General features: G+C 38.4%; 1 non-coding gene across 1 annotated transcript; it reads left to right on the forward strand.

Moving 5' to 3' along the window:
• The first annotated feature begins 13524 nt into the window (after nt 1-13524).
• On the forward strand, nt 13525-13631 carry LOC145168011 (small nucleolar RNA R71). Its single transcript, XR_013741607.1, has one exon. It is a non-coding gene; the product is annotated as a small nucleolar RNA R71 (small nucleolar RNA).
• The last annotated feature ends 360 nt before the right edge of the window (nt 13632-13991 follow it).

Raw genomic sequence — 13991 nt, forward strand, 5'->3', positions numbered from 1 at the left:
GCCCAACTAGTAAGGAGCTGGGGGAGGCCGCCCGGAGGCGCCGGGCGAGGCTGGCGGGCGTGCACCAGGCAAGGTTGGCAAGGGAGCGCCAAGCCAGGGAGCGCCAGGCTAGGCCGGCAGGAGAGTCCCCAGCAGGGCTGGCAAGGGAGAGCCAGGCCGAGCCGGCAGGAGAGTCTCCAGCAAGGCTGGCAAGGGAGCGCCAGGCTAGGCTGGCGCGCCGGAGCTGTCTAGGCCATGCTAGTGGACCATATATCATCAGAGTGAAACCCAAAATCCAACACACTTATACGAATTGACGGTGAACAATTTACATGTTCTAGACTCTTCACCAAGGAGTTAACGAAAATTCATATTCGTGGTCAGTACCAAGAAATGTCCTTTTCTTTTTGCGAGATCTTAATGAAATGCTCTAGACCTAAGACATTTCTACCCAATAGATCCAGTTTTTTTTTTTTGAGATTTGCATGTGAATCCTCGTCACTCCAAATATTTCCAAAGCCTACTTGTTCAATTGACTACACTGGTCAAAAAAGTACTCTGCTCGAACGATCAGACTTATATCAAGTTTCGGAGTTTGATTGGAGCATAAGCCACCCTATTGAGCCTAAAGAAAAGATGCCTTTCACTGTTTCTTCACAAACAGTTGATCGTAATTTAACGGGAAGCCACACACGCACTTCTTGGTCTCTCTTGACTTCGAAGGAAGAGATCTATGCCCGGGATCCAACTGTTTCGTGGCTTAATTGACATCACTAGCATCCCTTATATTTTCTTAATTTTTTTCTTTATCTTTGGCACACTCTTGCACGAAGATCCTTGTGATTTTCCATAGTCTCAGTTCGTGGCACTCGTGATTAGTTTGAGTTTTCATAGATTATTGATCATATCTCGCTGCGAATGTTTATGGGAAGTGAAAAGGTGATGCTGACATGGAAATCTCTTCTATGGATAGAAAGTGAAAAGGTTAAGCTGACATGGCAATCTTTCCTATAGATGAGATTTCGAATGGGCACGTGAAAATTTGAACTGACGTTTCCTTTTCTGCCGCCTGACACACGTTTCAGACGTAACAGTTGTCATATCACGCTTTTGCAGGCGACTTTTCAGTGCCCGATACAATCTCTCTCCGGATTTATCTCACTAAACAAACGTCATTCCCAAGCTCTTCAAGACCACAAAGAAGACACAGCATTGAAGAGCCTCCCGCCTCAATTGACGCAAAGGGGGAGATTGTTAGGTCTAAGTGTTGCGTCATTGGGCTTAAGTATTTAATCCATTTTGTATTCGGGTTTGAGGTTGTCTGCCCATTAATTAGTTATTAGGGTTTAGCTATTTAAGGTGCATGCATGCATCGTGTTTTGTATCTTTGGAAATAGTCTTGTAACCCTACATGTAACACTAGTCAAAATAGGTCAATAGACAATCACATGTGATTATGCCAATCATGTAATGTGATTTTGTTAACCTAGTAATGTGGTAAGAGTGTTATGTAGTTCATGATGAATTCTAATACAAATATGAATCTTCTTTATAATACAACTCAAAGTATACGTCCATACGATCCCAAAAATATAGAGAATGTTTGAATCTGACTTCGCATGAAGAAGTCATGATAAACCGAACACTATAAATCTCTATAATAAGAGGAATTTAAAATAGACTTAGAATTAGCTATTTAAGTCTAAAAGAAAGTTGTAGTACTCGTAAATACCTACGCGTGGATATAAAGAACGTCAAAAACGGAGTTCGTATGCAAAAGTTATGGCCTTCCGAAGATATCGCTGTCAGAAACCCCTAATTTGACTAAACTCACGACGTGAGCATAAAAACTCATGACGTGAGGACTCAAACCGCCACATTTCGGATCTAGAAGGTGTGACGAGTCTGCGAGGGGATAAGATCCAAACTCACGACGTGAGCAAGGATTGATTCACGTCGTGAGGAGTAAAAGGGACACCATCCGAAGCTAGGGATCAAATGGCGGGTCACGAAGTGAGCAGGATCGAGCTCACGACGTGAACATGCTTGGTTCACGTCGTGAATGGCCAAAAATCATCCTATAAATAGCAAATTCGACCTTAACACTTCTTACACCTAAACTCTTCTCTCTATCTCGTTTTTGGAGGCCATTTTGCATCCCGAGTCCCGACGACCTCGTATGCTGACCGTTTTTGCTTAGATAACATAAAATCACGCTACTAGGGTGAGTTTCACGGCCCCACTTTCTAATATTTCGGGGGAAAACGCATGCTAGATATTATATATATGTTATTATTATGTCTATATGACAGTATATAGTTATAATAGCCGGGGTATAGTTGTTCTCAATATAATATTTTGAATATATACAACTATTATCAACTTATCAGTATGTTAATTTACTAATGTAGATCTTGAGTTATACTTAAGATTCTATATATATGTTGTGTGCGATATAGTTCCGAAGTTATATTCGGAAGATTTATATGTTAAGTTATAAAGTATGTTGCTATTAATAGTTTTATGTCAAGATAAAACTGGATATGTTATACGTTGTTATTGTTAGTTTTATGTTAAGATAAAACTTGGTATTGTTATTGATAGTTTTATGTCAAGATAAAACTAGGAACGTTATATGTTGTTATTATTGGTTTTAGGTCAAGATAAAAACTGGTTTTACTTCAAGATATAGCTGTTATACTGCCTAAATATTATGAAGTTAGGAGTAATGTTTAAAAGCATAGTCTAGTAACTTAGGGTTTTAGACATAAAGATGCTTTTGTTGTTAGAGCTATAGGAAGCCGTCAAAGTCTACATGAGTAATTGTATTCATCAACTAAGATTGGGGATCTTAGTGGAAATCCTCTGAACTGTAACCGTTAATCCCGTGTGAGCGAGGAAGTCGTGTATAATTAGTATACGGGTTGACCACCCCACTTGTGACTGTTAGCTACAGTCAACCAAAAGCAAGTGATGAACTATCCTTTTATTTGTTATTGTTCCGGCGTCGATGAAGCGTACGGTGTTGTTTCTCATGGTAAATCATGAGTGTGTTTGTTTCTCATGGTAAATCATGAGTGTGTTCTATCAGAGGTATTATGTCATAGCAGCGGTTACAGGCTCATGGTAGCAAATTGTTAGAAACATTATACTTTGTCGTATACAAGTAGTAATGTTAAGTATAAGTTTCCTCTACTTATACCTTAGGATTAAGGAATGTTTAGGTATAACACTTAATTGATAAGTAAACTATTATACCTAATATACATACTAAATGATGGAGAGTCAAAATGATACTTTCAAAAACTATACTTTTGAATGTGGAAAATGTATTATTTTATGGAGTCAAAACCTGTGGACTCACCAACTTTATGTTGACGTATTTTAAAATGCATGTGTTTTCAGGAACTTGAAAAGCTGGTATGTATTCAAACAGAAGAAGTTTTACTATTACCTTTCTGTTCATTAAGAAGTATGCCATAGTCGGATAATATGTAATAGGTTCTAGAAAAACAGTTATGTAACTTTCAGTTATCAATAAAGGTATGTATTTTCTTTAGTACTGTTCAATGTATGTTATATAACTGTGATACGAAGAATAACGTTACACTACCCGGTGTTTCCGCCGATGGCTGGGGGTGTGACAGAAATTGGTATAAGAGCTATTAACTATAGTAAACTAGTACTTTCTTAGGAAAGCACGTCTATAGTTTAGGGCTTACTCTATTAGGTTTAGGTATATCCCTTAACCTATAAATAAAAAGTATTATTAATTATTCTACTGAAGGACTACTTACGGGAGCGGTGACAAGGATAGACATGTCGATTTGGGTTGCTGGATTTCAGAACGACTATATGCTAAAATGATCCTGCCCTTTCGACTGTCCTGACTGGCCGGAGCCTTATCAGATAGACCTGAAGTAACAAACAATAATTAAAGCATGAATACAATAAATAAGAATATAGAGTCATATGTAATGACTCAGACCCGCGATGAGAATACACTTTAATACCCGGAATGTTTTTGATCTCAAGGATTTAGATCAAATATTCCAACTAAAGTTTATATGTGCATATATCCTATCACAACTAGGTGTAGGTGCGCAACTACATTTTATTATGATCAGATCATATGAACTATTTAATTTGGGAGTAATATTTGATAGACTAAAACTCTTGATGATCCAAAACGTATAGGAATTCGACATGGCACATTCACGAGAATGGATAATCATCGAGGATACGGATGAAGAAGAGGAAATTTCATTCCCCATGATGGTAGGCGATCCTTACTACCCTATAAATCCAACCACCTTTCATCCAATACCTTCTGACGATGGAGCACCTTTACCCTCCAACGAATGGGAAGAGAGTGAACCAATGAAAGAAAGCGAATCCATGGAGGAGACAGAATTGGTGGCATCACCTTTACCACCACTGAACACTCTTTACCGTAAAGTTCCAGGAGGAGTAAAAATGAAACGCACGGCACGTAAATCTATACCGATATGGCCAAAGATTAAGAAGAGTCAGAAGGCGACATCTTCAGGAAGTCATAGAGTTCAAGATGAACCTGCACGGATCGCACAAACCGTTGATAGGTGGGTGGCGAAAGAAAGAGCTGCCAAGATGTATGAGAGTGGTCAATCATCTCGACCACATCTCCCACATTCTTCTGAAGATAACACTTTATCCCAATTGTTTGAGAAAAGTGTCAAAATTGAAGACAAAATGGAAATTGTCGAAGGGAGGGCTACTTATCTCTCTGGAAGAGTGCGAAGGCTAGAAGGACAAAAGACACGAGATCAGGAATCGGTGATGGATGTCCATCATCGTATAAATTTTGCTTATAATGACATGATTACTCACGATGCTAGGATTGCAGAGTTAGAGCTCTACAATCAAACCTCAAGAAATGAAGAACGCACGGGAAGTCTTTAGCAGAGAACTCAAGCACTTGAAGAGCAAGTGGTTAATGTCACTGACGTGCTGGGTCATCACTTAGGTTTCTGGTAGATAAGCTCCAACTAGTGGTTATGTAAATAGAGAAAATCAGACTAGTTAAGGCGAAAAGAGGAAAGTTTATAGCAAGGATATAGAAAACCTTGCAAATTTTGCAATGTTTATAGAAACTTTTCTCTTATAACCTAAATAAACTGATGTAACCACTGGTAATAATATGAAGTATATGTTACAGTAATCATTGTGTTGTCTATTACATTTTACACTGTGAATAATAACTGGAGTATTTAGTACTCGTGTATTAAATGATTAACAAAACTCATAAAATTCTTATTATTTATAATAGGAACTAAAACAAAATGCCTAGAAGGAGTGATCGGCTAACCCCTAACCGACCATCAGTACCACAACAACAACAACCGCAACCACCACCAGAAATAAACCCCTCAATAAGTACAGTACAACTTGAAGAAATCATAGCTCAAAGAATTGCTGCGGCTCTATCTAATGTCACAAGAGATGGAGTTAGAAATGAAGGCCATGTAGGGACCACTAGAACATGTACCTACAAAGATTTTATGAATTGCAGGCCAAAAAGATTTCATGGAAATGAAGGGGTAGTTAATTTGACGAGGTGGATAGAAAAGACAGAGTCCGTCTTTCAAATAAGCTTCTGTCCAGATGATTGTAAAGTACGATTTGCAGCATGTACTTTCGCTGATGCAACACTCACCTGGTGGAACAACCATGTGAATACCATGGGAATTGATACTGCAAATTCCATGAAATGGGAAGAGCTAAAAATAATGCTAGTAGAGGAGTATTGTCCTAGGGAGGAGATACATAAATTGGAACAAGAACTGTGGACCCTAACCATGAAGGGTTCAGAGATAAAAGCTTATACCGCTAGATTTAATGATCTTGCTGTAATGTGTCCAACACTTGTAAACCCTGAATATAAAAAGATTGAGTGATATATCTGGGGTTTAGCATCGCAAATTAAAGGCATGGTGATCGCATCAAAGCCTACGACTTATGACAGCACCAAGAGGATAGCTCATCAGCTAACCCTCACAGAGATCCAAGGAACAGAAGTGGTCTCAAAGGCTGAGTCTCCCAAATCTAGAACAAACAAGCGCAAGTTTAATAGGAAGAATCCCAAGCAATCATCTGAGAAAAGACAAGAAGTGGTAACTAATTATGCAGCCACAACAGCAGTACCTACACAACCAAAATCTTCATGGTGCAATCAGTGCAACCGTCATCATCCAGGTGACTGTTTTGTCTGCATGAAGTGCAAGAAAAAGGGGCATACTGCTAGTTACTGCAGGAGCACAACACCTGCAATAGTCGAACAACAAACCAATAATGGGACATGCCGTGGTGAAGAAAGAAGATGCTACGAGTGTAGGGAGGTTGGACATATCAAGAAAGAATGTCCAAAGTTAAGGAGTCAATGAGGGATAGGACGTGGCAGGGCGTTTGTGATCGGAAGCAGAGAGGCTATCCACGACCCTTCGGTCGTATCTGGTACGTTTCTTATAGATAATTTATATGCTTCTATACTCTTCGACTCTGGAGCAGATCGAAGTTTTATAACTCCGACATTTAGAAAATTGTTAAGTCATGAGTCTAGCAGATTAAAAGAAATCTATGAAGTAGAAATCGCTAACGGTCAAACTGAGAAAACACATGAAATCCTAGAAAACTGTCTGTTAACTCTTAATAACTACCTTTTTCACGTCAACCTCATGCCAATTCCTATCGGTAGTTTTGATGTCATAATTGGCATGGATTGGTTATCTTCACACCGCGCCGAAATTCTATGTCATGAGAAAGCCATACGACTACCCTTACCAAACGGCGAAGCCCTGATTATCTATGGTGATAAATCTGGGAAGAACCTCAAAGTCATCTCTTGTACTAAGACCCAGAAATATCTACATAAGAAATGTAGCGCATTCTTAGCCCACATTGTAGATAGGAAGAGAAAGACAAAAGAAATCAAGGACATACCTCAAGTGTGTGATTTCCCTAACGTGTTTCCTGAAGATCTACCTGGAATACTCCCGTCCGACAAGTCGAGTTTCGAATCGATTTAATTCTAGGAGCAACACCAGTAGCAAAATCTCCTTATCGGTTGGCTCCATCTGAAATGCAAGAATTGTCTAGCCAACTACAAGAACTTCTTGACAAAGGCTTTATCCGACCAAGTTTTTCACCTTGGGGAGCAGCAATCTTGTTTGTCAAGAAGAAGGACGGATCCTTTCGAATGTGTATTGATTATCGGGAGCTAAACAAGCTAACGATCAAGAATCGTTATCCACTTCCGAGAATTGATGATTTATTCGATCAACTGTAAGGATCCAGCTACTACTCAAAGATAGATCTTAGATCAGGATACCATCAACTCAGAGTACAAGAAGACGACATTCCAAAAACAGCATTTAGAACACGTTATGGTCATTATGAGTTCTTAGTTATGTCTTTTGGATTAACCAATGCCCCAGCAGTGTTTATGGATCTCATGAATCGTGTTTGCAAACCATACTTGGATAAATTCGTGATCGTATTTATCGATGATATATTGATATATTCACGAACCAAGGAAGAACATGGTCAACACCTGCAAATAATCTTGGAACTACTAAGAAAAGAAAAGTTGTACGCTAAATTCTCCAAATGTGAGTTTTGGATTAGAGAAGTACAATTTTTAGGTCATGTAATTAGCAACGAAGGAATTCATGTTGACCCATCCAAAGTTGAAGCAATCAGGAATTGGGAAGCACCAAAGACGCCAACAGAGGTGCGTCAATTCCTAGGACTTGCTGGCTATTACCGTAGATTCATAGAGAATTTCTCCAAAATAGCCAAGCCACTTACAGCACTAATCCAGAAGAATACAAAGTTCAACTGGGAAGACAAACAAGAAGCTGCTTTTCAGAAACTGAAGCAAATGTTGTGTAGTGCACCAATCATATCCCTTCCAGATGGAACATAAGATTTCGTTGTATACTGCGACACGTCAAATCAAGGATTGGGATGTGTGTTGATGCAAAGAGGAAAAGTTATCGCCTATGCATCATGACAACTTAAGATGCATGAGAATAATTACACTACCCATGATCTTGAATTGGGAGATGTAATTTTTGCACTAAAAATTTGGAGACATTACTTATACGGTACTAAGTGTACTACTTTTACTGACCACAAGAGTCTCCAACACATCTTCGACCAAAAAATCTTAATATGAGACAAAGAAGATGGGTTGAATTGTTGAATGATTACGAATGTGATATTCGTTATCATCCCGGAAAGGCAAACGTGGTAGCAGATGCCTTGAGCAGGAAATAATATATTAAACCCCGACGAGTACGAGCATTAACTATAACTATCCATTCTAACTTTACCACACAAATTAGAGAAGCTCAGCTTGAGGCTCTAAAAGAAGAAAACATTAAGAACGAAGCTTTGCGAGGAATGGAAAAGCAACTTATACGAAAAGATGACGGAATACAAAAGTTTATGAACCGAGTTTGGACGCCTAGGTTCGGTGGAGTCAGGGACTTGGTCTTAGAAGAAGCCCACAAGTCCAGATATTCTGTGCATCCAGGTTCTGAAAAAATGTACTTAGATTTAAAAGTACATTATTGGTGGCCAAACATGAAGGCTGAAATTGCTACTTATGTGAGCAAATGTTTGACTTGTTCTAGAGTAAAGGCAGAACATCAAAAGCCTTCAGGTTTACTTCAACAACCGGAAATACCTGAATGGAAATGGGAGCAAATATCAATGGACTTCATCACTAAGTTACCTAAAGCTCCTAGTGGGTCAAACACTATTTGGGTGATAGTCGATAGGTTGACTAAGTCCGCCCATTTCTTACCAATTAAGGAGAACGACAAGATGGAGAAGCTGACTAGAGTTTATCTTAAGGAAATTGTCAGATTGCATGGAGTTCCAAATTCTATTATTTCTGACCGAGATAGTAGATTCACTTCACGATTTTGGCAATCTCTACAAAAATCCTTAGGAACACGTCTAGACATGAGTACCGCTTACCATCCACAGACTGATGGTCAGAGTGAGAGAACCATTCAGACTTTAGAAGATATGCTCCGAGCCTGTGTAATAGACTTTGGAAATGCGTGGGATACTTATTTACCGTTAATTGAGTTTTCCTACAACAATAGTCATCACACCAGCATCAAGGCTGCACCATTTGAGGCTCTTTATGGACGAAAATGTCGTTCCCCAGTGTGTTGGGCAGAAGTTGGAGATACGCAGATGGCCAGAGAACGTACAGGCGATACCTTACGTACTGGACCAAAAATAATCCACGAGACAACTGAAAAGATCCTGCAAATTAAGGATCGATTAAAGGCTGTACGTGATCGTCAAAAGAGCTATGCTGATGTAAGACGTAATCCTTTAGAATTCCAAGTTGAAGATAAAGTAATGTTGAAAGTCTCTCCTTGGAAAGGCGTAATTCGATTCAGGAAATGAGGCAAACTAAACCCACGATATATAGGACCTTTTGAAATTCTGGCAAGAATTGGTTCCGTCGCATACCAACTTAAGTTGCCTCAAGAGCTAAGTAATGTGCACGATGTTTTTCACGTATCAAATCTCAAAAGATGTCTTTCCGATGACACTCTTGTTATACCTCTCGAAGAGATACAAGTCAATACAAAACTCAACTTTGTAGAAGAACCTGTTGAGATTATGGATCGAGAAGTCAAACGATTAAAGCAAAGTCGTATTCCCATAGTGAAAGTTCGATGGAACTCTTTGCGAGGACCTGAATTTACTTGGGAACGTGAAGATCAGATGAAAGAAAAATACCCCCAACTGTTTGACAAAACCCCATCCATAAGATAAATTTCGGGATGAAATTATTCTAACGGGGGGAGAATGTAACACTAGTCAAAATAGGTCAATAGACAATCACATGTGATTATGCCAATCATGTAATGTGATTTTGTTAACCTAGTAATGTGGTAAGAGTGTTATGTAGTTCATGATGAATTCTAATACAAATATGAATCTTCTTTATAATACAAATCAAAGTATACGTCCATACGATCCCAAAAATATAGAGAATGTTTAAATTTGACTTCACATGAAGAAGTCATGATAAACCGAACACTATAAATCTCTATAATAAGAGGAATTTAAAATAGACTTATAGTTAGCTATTTAAGTCTAAAAGAAAGTTGTAGTACTCGTAAATACCTACGCGTGGATATAAAGAACGTCAAAAACAGAGTTCGTATGCAATGGCCTTCCGAAGATATCGCTGTCAGAAACCCTAATTGGACTAAACTCACGACGTGAGCATAAAAACTCACGACGTTAGGACTCAAACCGCCACATTTTGGATCTAGAAGGTGTGACGAGGCTGCGAGGGGATAAGATCCAAACTCACGACGTGAGCAAGGATTGATTCACGTCGTGAGGAGTCAAAGGGACACCATCCGAAGCTAGGGACCAAATGGCGGGTCTACGAAGTGAGCAGGATCGAGCTCACGACGTGAACATGCTTGGTTCACGTTGTGAATGGCCAAAAATCAGCCTATAAATAGCAAATTTGACCTTAACACTTCTTACACCTAAACTCTTCTCTCTATCTTGTTTTTGGAGGCCATTTTGCATCCCGAGTCCCGACGACCTCGTACGCTGACCGTTTTTGCTTAGATAACATAAAATCACGCTACTAGGGTGAGTTTCACGGCCCCACTTTCTAATATTTCGGGGGAAAACGCATGCTAGATATTATATATATGTTATTATTATGTCTATATGACAGTATATAGTTATAATAGCCGGGGTATAGTTGTTCTAAATATAATATTTTGAATATATACAACTATTATCAACTTATCAGTATGTTAATTTACTAATGTAGATCTTGAGTTATACTTAAGATTCTATATATATGTTGTGTGCGATATAGTTCCGAAGTTATATTCGGAAGATTTATATGTTAAGTTATAAAGTATGTTACTATTAATAGTTTTATTTCAAGATAAAACTGGATATGTTATACGTTGTTATTGTTAGTTTTATGTTAAGATAAAACTTGGTATTGTTATTGATAGTTTTATGTCAAGATAAAACTAGGAACGTTATATGTTGTTATTATTGGTTTTAGGTCAAGATAAAACCTGGTTTTACTTCAAGATATAGCTGTTATACTGCCTAAATATTATGAAGTTAGGAGTAATGTTTAAAAGCATAGTCTAGTAACTTAGGGTTTTAGACATAAAGATGCTTTTGTTGTTAGAGCTATAGGAAGCCGTCAAAGTCTACATGAGTAATTGTATTCATCAACTAAGATTGGGGATCTTAGTGGAAATCCTCTGAACTGTAACCGTTAATCCCGTGTGAGCGAGGAAGTCGTGTATAATTAGTATACGGGTTGACCACCCCACTTGTGACTGTTAGCTACAGTCAACCAAAAGCAAGTGATGAACTATCCTTTTATTTGTTATTGTTCCGACGTCGATGAATTCCTTAATTGATAAGTAAACTATTATACCTAATATACATACTAAATGATAAGTAAACTATTATACCTAATATACATACTAAATGATGGAGAGTCAAAATGATACTTTCAAAAACTATACTTTTGAATGTGGAAAATGTATTATTTTATGGAGTCAAAACCTGTGGACTCACCAACTTTATGTTGACGTATTTTAAAATGAATGTGTTTTCAGGAACTTGAAAAGCTGGTATGTATTCGAACAGAAGAAGTTTTACTATTACCTTTCTGTTCATTAAGAAGTATGCCATAGTCGGATAATATGTAATAGGTTCTAGAAAAACAGTTATGTAACTTTCAGTTATCAATAAAGGTATGTATTTTCTTTAGTACTGTTCAATGTATGTTATATAACTGTGATACGAAGAATAACGTTACACTACCCGGTGTTTCCGCCGATGGCTGGGGTTGTGACACTACACGCCTCTAAAGTAGCAATTCTTCATCGAGTTCTTCTGAGGCGTGACTATTAATCATTCCACATATTCTTGATCAATTTTGGTGTTCTTGTCTTCTTTTGCCTGTTCGAATCTTTCGATCCTTAGAGATTTTATCTCAACAGCTTCATTAAGTTTGATTAATTTGTAATAATCTTGAATTTATATATTTTTCATCTTTGAGTTCGATTATAGTTGTAATTTATGTGGAATATGCTAGGAATGAGTTCGATTTCTTTTGCCCCAATACTTTGGCAACATCCATATTTTCCCTCTCCACCGCCTCTTTCGATCCAATGGCTTTTCCAGGTATCGCCCTATCCTTTTTTTCACCTTTTTTTCCGATCTTGACCTTACCGTCTTAGAGAAGCATCCGTATTTCTTCTCGTCACCATCGATCCTCATTCACAGTGTCCTCCCCTTTAACCACCCACCACCGATATTGTTTCTTTCGATCTTCACTGTACGGTGATTTTTATGTTGATACAAAGTTGAAGATCGATAAGGTTAGAATTAATTACATCATTATGATATTATTTGGTTTTCCAATTCAATATGTGGGTGTTTTTACCCTAAATTGTGAATTTGATTATAAGTATTGAATTCCTATTTCATTCTAAAATGAGGTTATAAATGCTTAAATACGAAAGAAACCCTAAAAGATCATGGGCTAGGGCTACAACAACTCTTACGTCATGAGCCTCTATGTCTCACGTCGTGAGACCAATCCCGAACAAGAGTTTTCATGCAACCTATCTAATGTCATGAGCTTCTATGTCTCATGTCGTGAGGCTTCCTTTTCTTCCAAAATCCAACCTTTTGACTCCTTGAAACCCTAATTCGATTCATCTTGGAAAACGGGTGTTACACACTCCTTGTTGTTATGGCCTTGACGTGAGCTTTTGGATTGGTCTCCGTGTTGCTTGGAAGTGTGTCTGGTAAGCGCTCATTGAATTGCCTTGAAAGTTGTCCTATTTTTTGCTCGATGTTACAGACTGAGGCTTGATGATTTCGGAGAACAACATTAGTTTCATTTTTCATATGCGGCTGCAAATCGAGCAAGCGTTGATTGAAAGTCATTCTTCTTTTCAGGAGCCGATTCCTCTTTTTGATAAAACCCGTGACCTTGTTGTTTGTACTTCTCCTCTTATACATTTCTATATTCATCATACGACAATCACTCCTTCTTCGGTTTCCTCCAATCTTCATCGCACCTGTCACCACTAGAGTAACAAGCTTGAGCCTTCCGTTTTCCATTTTCGTCAAGGTCACAGTCCTTGGTCAAGTAAGGCCCGTTACAATTATCACACCTACAAAAATTGCATGGATTGATCCATCTTTGTCATCCTTCGGTCCATCGACTCTAGTTTTTCCATAATCGCCGCTATGTTCTCATTGCCTCCATCTAAACTTCCCTTGACTTTTGTAACATCTTCTCGTGGGTTATGATATCCGTGCGAATATTTTGCGAATTCTTCAATCAACTCTTTAATCGTATTCGGTTCCTTCTTTGTCATTGGTCCTTGAGAGTTAAGGAGTTGTCATGTTGTAACATTCACCCCATCGTAAACGATAGACACTTCTTGTTGCACATTGAGATCGTATTGGGGGAAATTTCTAAGCATACCTTTATACCTCTCCCAAGATTCAAACAAAGACTCACCATCATTTTGTTGGAAGTTTGTTATCTTCTTCTTGAGCTTGGCGATATTTGAAGGTGGGCTAAATTTCTCAATTAAAGAATCGTGTAGATTCGTCCAAGTTGTGATTGCTCTAGGCACAAGTACTTAAGCCAAATTTTTTCCGCTCCTGTGAAGGTTACTGGTAGCATTCTAAGTAACACTACTGCTCGCGAGACATTTGGAACATTGAAGTAATTTGAAATGTCCAACACTTCATCGATGTGCCGAAACGCATCTTCATGGTCTTTTCTGGAAAATGGAATGTCCTTGAGCATTGCTAGAATGTGTCCCTTGATCTCAAAGCTGGTTTCAGCTGTGATTTTTGGTGGAGCAAGACTTGGTCCATTGTCATTGCGCACCCTCTTCTTGTACTCCTCCATA

The sequence above is a fragment of the Lactuca virosa genome, chromosome 3, assembly GCF_052849685.1.
Source record: "Lactuca virosa cultivar CGN04683 chromosome 3, Lactuca_virosa_CGN04683_v6, whole genome shotgun sequence".
In the NCBI taxonomy this organism is placed as follows: Eukaryota; Viridiplantae; Streptophyta; class Magnoliopsida; order Asterales; family Asteraceae; genus Lactuca; species Lactuca virosa.